The sequence below is a fragment of the Cylas formicarius genome, unplaced genomic scaffold, assembly GCF_029955315.1.
Source record: "Cylas formicarius isolate icCylForm1 unplaced genomic scaffold, icCylForm1.1 PGA_scaffold_4__25_contigs__length_36172078, whole genome shotgun sequence".
Taxonomy (NCBI): Eukaryota; Metazoa; Arthropoda; class Insecta; order Coleoptera; family Brentidae; genus Cylas; species Cylas formicarius.
In genome coordinates, this window is record NW_026844334.1 from 23805910 (window position 1) to 23819564 (window position 13655).

General features: G+C 34.1%; 1 protein-coding gene across 4 annotated transcripts in view; it reads left to right on the plus strand.

Moving 5' to 3' along the window:
* LOC132700393 (cadherin-87A) overlaps nucleotides 1-13655 on the plus strand; it is a 317031-nt gene that overhangs the window by 151323 nt on the left and 152053 nt on the right. The window lies entirely within an intron of this gene.

The window sequence follows — 13655 nt, forward strand, 5'->3', positions numbered from 1 at the left end:
TTTGGGTATAATCTTTGTGAAAATAAGTGTCGTTATTATACATCTAGTTTTGGATTGTTGCTTTTGTGTCACACGATGAAGGATTTAAGTCAACTGTCTACTGTGATAACGAGCATTGGAGGAATGTTTGGAACTAGTTTGTTTTTCAACCGACATTCAAATAAATCAGCGGTGGTGTCTTCATGGTAATCCAGAGAAGAATCTTTAATATTTTTCGCAGACAGGGAAAGTCCATTTGGAATCCAACCATCTTTAGAGCCAGCATGCATAATAGTTATTCTTTGACCTCTTTCCGGGGTATCATAAGTGTCGAACCAGGTTTCCTCCAAGTAAATAATTGGCCTTTCTTGTTCTCTGTAAATCTAAATTTTTTCTAGATATTCCAGTCGCCATTTCCGAATTCTAAAAGATTGCATTAAAACTTGCCTTTTGTCAATTTTTTTAAATCTAAAACTCATGTGTTGAATACACTTCCATAAGGTATTTCTGCCACATTTAACACTGGTTTCATCTTTTTCAAACCTCCTAATTAAGATATCTAATATAGGCACGCTTTGTAAATTTTACGCCGTACTATACCTTGATCACTTTCATCTACACTCGAGAAAATGTCAGCATCGCTTCTTTTTTTCTTCGCTGAAATGGGATTATTAACAATTTTCCATACAGTTGATGTTGGAATTTTGGTCAATGTGGCCGTTTCTTCTCTAAAGATGCTTGCTTGCTGGCACCACGTTCAATGAGAGCCAAATAAACATTGTTTATAACTTCCTTATTCTCAATAGAATAGTGTTTTCTGCACTTAGGCGGGATCATCACCTGAGATACACTAGACTCGCACATATTTTGCATAATTCGCACACGATTCAATACACGCTGTAGTTCACACGAAATAAGAATGATTAATTTGAAAATTAGAACTTCGAATATCACTGTTTAATGATTTGTTTTTCTCTTTTTGTGTTTTTACTGTGTAATTAATATTTTTTTATAGTGTAACTCATTTTATTCTTATAATTCTTACCAAACTTAGCAACCTTACTTTTTGTAACGAAGATTTCTCCTAGGTGCAATCCGTGAATCTGTGAAAATATTTCTACAATTTCCACACTATTACGTGTTTACGCGTTATATCAAATTTGAAAAAGCTCCGTTTATTAGTTCTCCATATCTTTTTGTAAGGCACTCAATGTCGTAATATATGTAACAGTGCGTATTCCGGAACGAATTGATAAAATATACCCTAGTTCGGATGATAAAACAAACGATATTCTCCAGTTGTATTATTGTAACTGTCAGCAAATTGTTCATTAACGCTGCAGTTCATTGGTACGCCATCCCCGTATAAAAGCCTTCGTGAGAATATCGGCATCTGCCTCTCATAATAATTCCATTTTCAAATCAATCGGGAAAAAATATCTTAAATTGAGTCTATATTAGAGAAACATTTATTCAAGTGGATTTTCTTGTTTGAGTTTAGCGTGAAAGTTGAATTCTTAAAAGAAAGAAAGCATTGCCGACTTTTCTGTTCAAAGCTGACATTTGTTTTCGCTAGAACTTCGCAGCAAAGCTCTTTTATTTTTCCAAACAAGTCCGGAATATGATGTGTCAAGTTCGGTCAACAACCAATAAAGGAGCATTAATATTGGTAGTATACGGTGTCACTTAATGTTAACAAGTATCAAAAACCATTAAATAAGTGATTGGAATTTATCCAGTGGAGTTTGCTGTAGATGATACCCCCGAGGGCATAACTACCCCGTATAACAATAACTAGCAATACGAAATTTGCAATTTTCCTTTAGATTACAGCTGTAGGTTTAACAGCGGCGGTGACATAACTGACTAACTAGCCAAAAGAGACCATAATTGTTGAAATTAGGAGAGTTTTCATTTTTGATCGTTTATTTAAAAGGAAGTTGTAAAGGTTAGATTTGTTGTAATGAAAAATAGGCGTTCCATTGTCAGATTTGGTACAAGGTAATTATTTAAAAAATTTATAACTTATAATAATCAGTCAGATCAATTTTGAGCAGTTATGAACAATTTTAATAACTACATCAAATAAAGTAATCATCTTTATACTTACCAGGTTTATTTTGAGGACAAACTGTTTGCAGTTGATAAGAAACAAGTTTTAAACAGAAGAAAAAGAGATTTTAGAAGAGCTTTTTTAGCTAAAAACTAATTTTACATACAAAACACTTAAATCAGATTTTAGTCATTAGCCACGGGTCAGAACGGTGATTCGTAAGAAAAATACCATAGGAACAGTGAGAAACAGTGGCGTCCTTTTTTGTCTTTGTAAAAAGTTCAGTCTAAAAATAAAAAAATATGTTTTGCGCAGAAAATACCCTTTGATGGGTAAAATATGTGCATCAAATTTTTATATGAATAATATTTGTAACTAACATTATGTGTGATATAAAAACAATTTTCTTCTTAGAACTCTAATTGGAAAACAAATAACAAAGCAATTTAGGGAAAATATCTTTAAAGGGAGTTTTGTTCATAAAAGATGGTTCAGCGCAACATAAAAAAAAAACTTTTATATAAATTCCAAATATGAAGAAAGCCCTTTTTAAAAAATTACCTGGTAAACAACACCCTTCAGCCCTAAATTCTCATTCACAAATATATTCTGAAAGTTCAGCTCTAACTAAGGACAAAATGATCAATTTATTTTACAAGATCCACTTAATGGATTTGATTGATTAAGTCAAGTCAAGTTGTTTAAAAGGATATTTTATATATAAAGTATATTTCATATTTTATTGATTTTATATATCGGAAATCGAAAATTCGACCAAATCCTTGAAATTCTAATAGTACTTTTCAACAAAGCCTTTATAAAATGAGCAAAGGGGATAATCATAAAATTTGTTTATGAAATCTTGGAGTCGTCATTCTATTCATTTTATTATCCTCATATCGGCAGTAATGTGATTTTACATATTTGTATGATAATGTGATGTTCAAAAGTAAGTAAATAGTAAGAACGCTTCTTAGTAGATGGCGTTATAATCGCAGATGGAAAATAAAAACTGCAGCTATTGCAAATACGTTTAAATCTCTGTCGCAAAGAAGGCATCTATAAAAACTACAGGATATAGATTTGTCATTGTTTTTTGTTTAAATAAAAACTTGGTTTTGAGGCAATTGAATGCCCGACGAGCATCGCTATATATCACGTCGTTTGCGAATGCAAAATTCTTTCATAAACAAAGCCCAATCTGACGTGCGGTTTGAAATGAAAAAGCTCGGAAGAGTTTCACTGATTCCGAGTATTACTTTTCTCTGGCCATTTGTCCTTGGCAAAAGCAAAGTCGATTATTACATCTTAGGAGATAACCCTGGACATAAATAAAAAGGCTCGCCGAAACGCAGAATGTAAATTTGCACCGAGCCAAAAACAAGACGGCCAATTTTTCACGAGGAGGTTGCCCGCGTGAACGTCATAACTGTAAGGAATTGCCTTGTTCCCGAACAAAGGACCCCGGCTGACATGAAGAATTTTGATTCATGGGTTTCTTAATTCATGAGTTGCTTTTCGCTGCTTCGAGGTTGAGAAGTTATTGTTTAATGCAAAAGCTAGGTGAATAATGAACCAGGTAGCGATACAAAAATGGCGATTTTCTGTTTTTCCTTTACCTTTATATCCCATTTATCTCAGCATTGCATCTAGTAAATTGGTAGCGCTTTTGGGAGCCAGAACGGAAAAGAAACATTTTAAATATTGCCATTGCTGAACTTGACGCATTGAATTTTTTATTGTATCATTATTGCTTCATACTGCATTGCATCTAGTGCGTTCCAAAATAGTATTCAGATTTTGAAACAGATGCGTTGCATTCTGATAATTACAGAGTAATACATTTTTCTACTCCATACTCTAAAATACCCAATTATGGACTGTTGCTTATCAAGAGTTAAGATGTTAGCTTCGTTACCCATGGACTCGAGACATTTCGGGATATATTTTCGGTAGATTTCGCTACGTTTAGATTTTTTGATATTTGGCAATCAGTTAATCGCTTTACAAAACTCTTTATGACTTTACAGTGTATCAACTTCTCAAACCTACACAGCTTCACTTGTAGGTATTATAGGATGATGATATTCAACTGTAGTGATCTGGACCAATTCCTTACAGCTGCCGAGAAGCAACGTTTGGCAATTAAACGAAAAACGAGTCCATGAACTGTTGTTTGGGTTTTCCTAATAACTAATTTCTAGGAATCTGGGACTGTTGCTTGATGCTTATTTAGGGTTTTTGGATCATGTAATCAGCTGCGTAAAAAGGCATTTGCCAATCATAAACTTATTGTCAGCCAAATATATCTCTTAAATCATCCTCTTTTTTAGTTGTTTTAGTCGAATTTTAATTTTTATGACATTGTGTACAGTCTTTGCTTTCTGGAGTCATATCCACCTTGTACCGAATTTTTGTGTACGTTTGATTGGAAGTATCAGCCGGTGTGACCGTTGGGTTGGTGCTAGAGTGGATGGAAAATGGGTGGTTTAAGAGGAAAGGCGATATCAATTAAATTTAGATATGAGGCTCATATTTTGAACTTGAGGTTGACCATTATATCGCCTCCCTTTCATCGTTTTCCGTACCGGGTTTTTTAATCTTCAATTTTGACTTTCTACAACATTGGACGAGGGTACTCGTCAGTAGTTGCACAGTTGAACCAAAATTCTAGCTTATGAAATTGCCTTAAGTTCATACCGACACGCATTTTTCTTTTGTTCTATACAAATGATTGATGTAAGTAAACAAAAGGTACAAATTTGTTGGGTTTCTTTTCTTTCTTTTTCACCTTCCTTATTTCTTTGGTTTTTTGATTTGCATATTCTACAGGCTTAACTGTTAACTGTTGCTAAGTAATTTCCTCATATCATATCATTAATATAATGCAATGGTAAGTTAAGTGATGAACCACTTCGCCTTTTGTGATATGTTCTTGTAATATATCTACAAAAAAATAATGTTATTGTGATAATGACTTGGACTTAGAGCACACAAAGAGGCAATCAACTGTGAGGGGTTAGCCCTGGGTTTCCGAAGGCGAGCCAGCTTGAAGAGACCGGAAAAGTCTTAAGTCAGACCATAGGGTACTGCCATCCCAGGTTGTTAAGCATTACACCAAGTATAACGTGTGATCTGGTGCAGCCAGCTTTAGACAATATTTAAAATTAAAATAATTTTAAAAAAGTAACCCTAGAAAATTACTGCTAGTTACTAGTACTTAAACTAGTTGCACTTAAGACCTATATTTACTGTTATTTTGCTGTTTCGGTGTTTCACCTCATAATTTTTTACCTTGTGTTAATTTTGTGTATTGTGATCCAAAATTTTACCCATTCTTGATGTTTCAATTTGTATTTGATTTCGTTATTGTTTGTAAGATCTCAAATTACAAAATTATTATACATATCGCACCAAATTTATAATTGCAAGGTTGCAAAAATATTTTATAAAATTAAAAACTGCTATGGCGAGTTTCATTGAATTCAATTTTTATGTTATTCGAACATTAATAACGGCCCATCATAATATATTGTATCCAGCAAGCACGTAAAAACAATCCCCTTGGAATCTTTGTAGTTTTTTAGCCAATTTTTGCTTAAGGAGTCTCCCGAATGTCCTTATGGAAAGTCATATATCATTTTCGTGGTTCCCTTCCAAAATATATACCATCCTCCCGTATTTTATTGGCAAAAGAAAGATTTCCGCAATTTATTATATTGAATTTTTAAAAGATTAATGTGTTGGCCTCTGTCTCCTCATTCTAACCAATGCGGCAATACCGAGAAAAAATATTTTTGTTTTATGTTTACGTCAAGAATAATAAATAATGTTGATATCGGCTGTCTATGTTTCAGATTGGAGTCGTTTGGGGTGTAAAATTTATTTTTTCTTTATATCGCGATTTCTCAACATCGCCTGTTTAAAAAAATCCTGCTCGCCCGAATTTCGGCTATAAATCACAATAATCTCCGTATTTTGAAAGATTGGCGTTAAATGTACACTTTTAATGTTATACTAAAAACAAAACTAATAAAATTGTTTTCAAGAAAATGATTTCCTGTTTCTAACAATTGTTTCAGAAAATTCTCTAAAATTATGCGGATAAATTGAGCACTTTCGAGAACTCGGAAGTGTACAATAAAACGTAGTTAAAATTTTAATTAAAGCCGTAAAATATCTCTTTATAGTCGCTATAACGTACAAAGCACGTCAATAATAATTGTGACAATTCCCTAGCATCTTCGCCTCGAATTCGTTCAATTAAACGTTGCGTTCCATATCGAGACATCGTATTTTCATCGTAAAAAAGAAAATCTCCTAGAAAATGGTTTTCTCAAAACCCATTTATAATGCATGACATCTGTTATCAATAAACTAAAATTATAAGTGTAATGAAGTTGACGGGGCACATTTTTAAGATTGTTTAAGATTACGTCATTATTTAAAAGATTTGGACTAAAATTAATAATGTTATATGCATTAGTCTAGATCTACTTGAAAGCCACTTTTAAAAATATTTTATAATTGATACATATATGTCAGAGATCGTAAGAAAATAATCGAAATCGAAATCGAAACATATTAAAAAAATGCACAACACGGTGCTTAAAACAAATAAATAATTAAATCACTTATTACTATTGATTATTAAAAGGAATCCAACCATCCGCGACCCGCTCGATCAACTGCAAAATAGGCAATCAAAAATATACTATCGGAGCTAGTCAAAATCCAACTTAACCAGTGGGTTCCCATGGGTCCACAATATTACGAATGACAGAATTATAAGTGTTTAGGTTAGACCGATAAATAATGCAAGTCAAAAATAAACATTCCAAACACCCAAAATGAAATACGGGAAAATATCGACAATTGGAAGCTAAGGGCGCGACAGATATTTATAATTAAGTGTTTATATGCCGATTAATTTTAGAGGAAAACTCATTCGTGCCTAATACGAGAAAATTTAAAGACCTACGTACCCCAAAATATCCTTTAATAAGCACTAATTTTCACACAACTGAAGAACCAGGTTATAGAATAAAGTAATGTGTGAGTAAAAGTAATAATCAGAATTATATATCGTCTCAATACCTGTTTCATTTTAAAAGTAATGTTATACCTTCCTGCAAAACCTTATTCCTGCGTTGATAACTTATGGGGTTTAATTTACCTAATGTAGTGTAAGGTGACGCACCTACTTCTGTAGAAACATTTGACTTTAGAAAACATTCCAACTTGACTTGATATTCACACACCAACACTCATTGGGCTGACTAATACTTAAAATGACGAAAGTAAGGCAAGTGCCTGTTGGCCAGAGCTGGAATTCCAAAGACTGGCCAGCTAGTAACAAGCCTTACAAACCTTTAGCCAAGTCAATACCAGAGGTTGTCCAGATTGTAAACCAGAGGAAGGTCGAAAGCAGTTAGCTACCGGTCGCTTAAAGGGGCATTCTTAAATAGTCTGACTAGGTGCTAGTGTTGTGTTATTTTACTACTTAGTCTCATCGGCGAATTTTTCTACCGTTTCTCGAGCTAGTTTTATCCCAATAGAAGCTTGCCTCCACTGTTCGTATTTTTATGCCCCATTTTACAAATAGTATATCCTTCATTGGAGCAAATATCGACGATTATAATTAAAAGTTGTGTTTTGGTGTTTTGACATTTTTTTTATCATTAGGGAAATGCCCTTTTTTTTACTTTTAGCTTTATTTATTCGAGTGTGGTTTCTTATATTTGAACATATTTATTTCTAACATTTTTCTCAACTCCGATTTTTGAGTTTTTGTTGCGAAGAGCGTTCAACAAATTAAGTATATTAATATTGTAACTCTATAAAAAAATGACTAACGTTATTTTTTAACACATTTCTCGTAAAAAAAGCATTCAATATATATTTTTTTAAAACACCTTTTTATTGTTTCACAAACAGAACTACGAGCTTTTGATTAAGTCGTTACAAGTAGAATTAATTGCAAAGCACATTTAACTCATATCTATAAGGTTCCTATGGGAACGTTGCTTCGCCGATACTGAGAATGCATTCTTGTAGTCATCATCATATCCTATCACATAATTGGTACTGCTTGGTATTTTGCCCAAGACACTTTTATCCCCAAAAATTTTATGTCATAAGGAGGAAGATTATATCCAATTTATCTAGTAGCTATGGGGTCAAGACACAATTATCACTTATTTCCATGCAGCAAAACATTTGCATAGAAAATATAAATTTCCTTTGGATACGTATTACAGAGTTCTTCTTCATGCGTCCAGTCGAGTACTTAGTTTTAGCTATTAGAAACTTAATCTTCAGGCTTTAGGGCCGCAGTAGATGTCTCAAAGATGCTTTTATTTCTTGTTTAATAAGCCTAGTGGAATTTCTCCTTCGCACATTTTATCAACGCTAGTAACAGATTTGCTACTTGAGGGTCGGTCGGTGTTTCAAAGTTGCCCTTATTTAATAGTGCAGTACTCAAATTTAAATTAAAACGAAAAAGAGAGTCTCCAGCTTTGACCCTAACTTCATAAAACTTCCAATGTATTAAAGTTGACCGGAGGCCTGTGGGGATAAAACCTCTCTTTGAAGGCGCTTCATCGTAGCTACTGAAGTGGATAACTAATTTATTGGATCGAGTTTTCTTTGAGCTTCTTCGATGTCAACCCGGCTCCTTGCACTTGGTCTGTTTAGAGAGGTAAAACTTCTCGATATCCCTCACCTTATTTCGGGCAAGCATTTTTAATGGAAATTTTGAAGGGTGGCTGATTAAATTTTCGAAAGTGAAAACTAAATTTTCTAATTAAACTGCAATTGAAGCAATACCACCGGTTAAAATGCCGGCGTCAGACATCGTATACAACGTTTGATGCACCTTGGGAATTTGGCCAGAATTTCGTAAACGCTGCGTCTGTTACCGAGATTATGTGCTGGATAACATGCCGGAGGCCGCAATTTCCGAAGTAATTTGGAGTTATAGGGTTGGCTTAAAAGTTGGTACTTCGGATGGTGGATACGTTGCGAAACGCAGCGGAGTAAGATTTTTCCACCGATTTATTGTGTTTACTCAGACTGTATGTAAATATTTTATTACTACTTTATTGAAATTCTAAGTTGTTTTCCTAAAACACAATTTATCTTATCATAGGGCGCTTTCGTAGAAGCCTGTATTAGTTTTTTTTTCGGCCATATCAAATAATTTTCAACGAAAGAGATTGATAAAATGCTTAAAAACTAAAACTTTTCCTTTTTACTCCTTTGGGTAGCTAAAATGTGTTTTTCCCAGTGCTACAGGCCACTGTTATTTATAAATCTTTTAGATTACCCTTGCGTCGGTTGTTTCAGTTACTCTCTGAAAAAGTTTAATTTATAATTGTTATAATATAATTTAAGAGGGAGGAATCCAGAAGATTTCTATATAGTACCACCAATCCCTCCTCTCTGATGATGATAGTATTTGGATTATGTTCATAATTATAATATATATAAATCTTGGGATATTACAACTTCTATACCCACTAATCACAAAACTTAAATGTAGTGTAACATATATTTGCATGTATCTCATTGATGATTTACCGACGCTTAATCAATAAACTTTTTCACGTTCGAATATTTACAAAATGTGATGTGAAATCTTCATTCTGGTTACTTCAGAGATCTTGAATGATCAGAATCTTTTTTTTTTGGGGGGGTGGGGGGACGTTGGAATAGAGGTATTTCATTTCATAGCTGGAACGCAATTGGATATAGAGGATGAATTACAAAAGAAAATATTTTTTGAGACGGGTAAAATATTCAAATATATAAGAATATAAGTATTTTAAGTATTTTAGTATTTTAAGAATAGCCTCTAATAGAGGGTAGGTTTTATTTAGTGACGTACTTGATTGCAGACATCGCTAATTGTGGCACTAGAACAGTTGTTCTTCTTCTTCTATAACTTCTTTTCAAATCTCCAAAAGGAAACTTTTTCAGTCCACTGATTTTCCCTATTAAATTATCGAGACTAATATGTAATATGCATGTTATTTAGTCTTAATTTTATCATCACGTTTTGTTTTCCTCGCTAGAAAGCTGTTTTTTTTAAATTACTTTACATTATTGTTAATTTTCATAAGTTTTTTCGGAATAGGTGTAAGAATAGCACTCACCTTGATGAAGGTGCTGAACTTCGGCCTTGGTCAATTTTTCCTTTATTTGTGTTATTTTTCTTCTAGTAATATTTTTCTCTTCTCTTTAATAATTCTGATTTTCTCCTATTTCATTTTGTACTTGTTTATTTACTTTTTTTTAGCAATAAAGAACATTTATTATTGTTATTGTTTTTAAACTGATCCTCCTTCGAAACCCAACTCACCCCAGTAAACATCAAAACTAAAAGTAATGATTGATTGATGATTTTGCAACCCAAAAACAGCCTAAAAGTTCAAATACGGTAGATTGAAAATTATACAGGCAGCATCAAGATTTCAAAGTATATTTCATTCAGGGTCTGGTCTGTGTCAAAGTATATCGTCTTGGCTTTTGACTAACCCTCCCCCAAAGAGCACTTGATCAGGTCTTTTATTGAGGGTTATTTCGACATTTGCTGTCAAAAACCAGGACGATATAGTTTAAGAAAAGTGCAACGACCAACGTTTTGCCGGCAAGCACAAAAATAAAAATTCGTTTATACCTGCGTCTTTGCAGAGGTGATAATATTTTTTAATAGTGCACTACACGAAGCATTTTTTGCATCACATTATTAAAAAATTTGCGAAAGTAAAGATTCACTAAATTTAACAATTTTTGAGATTCGCATGAAAAAAGTATCCTACTTTATAAAAGCACAACAATATCAATGATTTGGCATCATCAAGGCTATTACCGGTATTTATAGATTCGTCTGTAATAAAATAAAAAAGAAATCGTAATTAGGCTAAAATGGTTATTAATAAAAACGTCCGTTAATATCCAATTTAAGCTGTCGCGTTAATTAATTGGTTTCCTATTGCGTTCCGTTATACTTCCCGGGCGATCGATAAAAAGGACATTATGTCCCTAAACGCGAACTAAAAAGAGCCGTAAACGTATTGCATTACATCAGCCGGCCGTTTTTTTTTCAGTAATTGATTGTCCCCGTTTTCTCGTACGAAATACGAACCGCCTTCGCGGAAATGAAAATTAATTACTGCAGAACCTTATTTAGGAAGTCCTCTCGGGGTGTTTTATTAGGACGCGGAACGGAATGGCTTATTCCGAACAGGTATGAGCTGTTTTTCCATTAAAGTTTTTGTCACAAACAATACACCGAATAATTAGTGTTTACCGGCTACCGTCAATTTCAAACTCTACTTTGACAAAGGGTACCACAGCCACCCTGTGGGCAGTGGCGTGCATTACATATAGGCAAAAAAGCATTGCCTACCCTTTCATTTGTTCAAGACAATCATAAATTGAAAATCTATTACATACAAAACAAACGCCACCTGTTCAACGTCTTATTATTACCTAAAAAACGCATCCCATTATTCAAAGTCGAACGCACGGCCGAAGCTTAACATTACATTTAAATGAGCAAGCAAAAGCAGTGCGTTACTGCAAGCAATGAACACACGAAAGCAGTCGGGACCGTCCGATCCGTCTTATGCACTGCGATACCGCGGCCCGCCGCATGCGGTATTGCCAATGCCGATATTATTACAGAACTAAGAATTAAAACGGACCACAAACTTTTATGATGACGTATTGAAAGAGTTTTTGAAAACAAATCGCCGTTTTGAATTAATATATAAATAATAAATTTATTTGCTGTTATTTGATTTTTATTTTGTTTGAGTTTAAAGTTAAAATATATTAAAACATGTTGAGCAAATTTTATACTATATCCACGTACATTGTACATAATAATGTTTTGTGTTGTGCTGTATGTAATACATGCGTTTCTATTGAGTTTTTCGTTTTTTTGGTTCTGTTGCCTACTATACGCTCTATTTTTTATGTCCTTTATGGCACCCCAAAAATTTTTCGCCTGCGGCGCTCTTTTTTTTTCCTCTTGCCTACCCTGCAATACATTGTACTGCACGCCACTGCCCATGGGGGTCCAGTTTTCAAAGAAATTTTCACGGACTACTACAATTCTATTTATAAATCATCTGGATTCCTTCTGCGTGGGTTGCTGATGAATCTTAATGGTCAAATATATGAAAACATATTAGGAACAGCTATCACAGTCATCGCAAATATATTTACGGAAGCTTTTAAGAACAAATCTAAACCCAAAGCTGAGCATACGCCACGTTAATGATACTTTTGTTATTTCACCGCATGGTCAAGAATCCCTCCTCGATTTTCTTCAGTATTGAATCTCTATACACCCAACATATGTTTTACCGTTGAATTAGAAACTGTTAACATTGGTTTACAGAAAGCCTACTCACACAGATCAATATCAGCTCTCTTCTTTACGGAATCCTAAAACTATTTCAACCTGAGTCACTGGATCCAGAATTAAAACACCGATCATCTGCTCTTCTCTCAAATAATTTCCCCATTACAAAATATACTTCACCACAACCTCCCAAAGAAAATGATTTTGAAAGCAACCCTACAGTTACCACTCTACTATCGGAGCTAGTCAAAATCCAACTTAACCAGTGGGTTCCCATGGGTCCACAATATTACGAATGACAGAATTATAAGTGTTTAGGTTAGACCGATAAATAATGCAAGTCAAAAATAAACATTCCAAACACCCAAAATGAAATACGGGAAAATATCGACAATTGGAAGCTAAGGGCGCGACAGATATTTATAATTAAGTGTTTATATGCCGATTAATTTTAGAGGAAAACTCATTCGTGCCTAATACGAGAAAATTTAAAGACCTACGTACCCCAAAATATCCTTTAATAAGCACTAATTTTCACACAACTGAAGAACCAGGTTATAGAATAAAGTAATGTGTGAGTAAAAGTAATAATCAGAATTATATATCGTCTCAATACCTGTTTCATTTTAAAAGTAATGTTATACCTTCCTGCAAAACCTTATTCCTGCGTTGATAACTTATGGGGTTTAATTTACCTAATGTAGTGTAAGGTGACGCACCTACTTCTGTAGAAACATTTGACTTTAGAAAACATTCCAACTTGACTTGATATTCACACACCAACACTCATTGGGCTGACTAATACTTAAAATGACGAAAGTAAGGCAAGTGCCTGTTGGCCAGAGCTGGAATTCCAAAGACTGGCCAGCTAGTAACAAGCCTTACAAACCTTTAGCCAAGTCAATACCAGAGGTTGTCCAGATTGTAAACCAGAGGAAGGTCGAAAGCAGTTAGCTACCGGTCGCTTAAAGGGGCATTCTTAAATAGTCTGACTAGGTGCTAGTGTTGTGTTATTTTACTACTTAGTCTCATCGGCGAATTTTTCTACCGTTTCTCGAGCTAGTTTTATCCCAATAGAAGCTTGCCTCCACTGTTCGTATTCGAAGCTTTTAAGAACAAATCTAAACCCAAAGCTGAGCATACGCCACGTTAATGATACTTTTGTTATTTCACCGCATGGTCAAGAATCCCTCCTCGATTTTCTTCAGTATTGAATCTCTATACACCCAACATATGTTTTACCGTTGA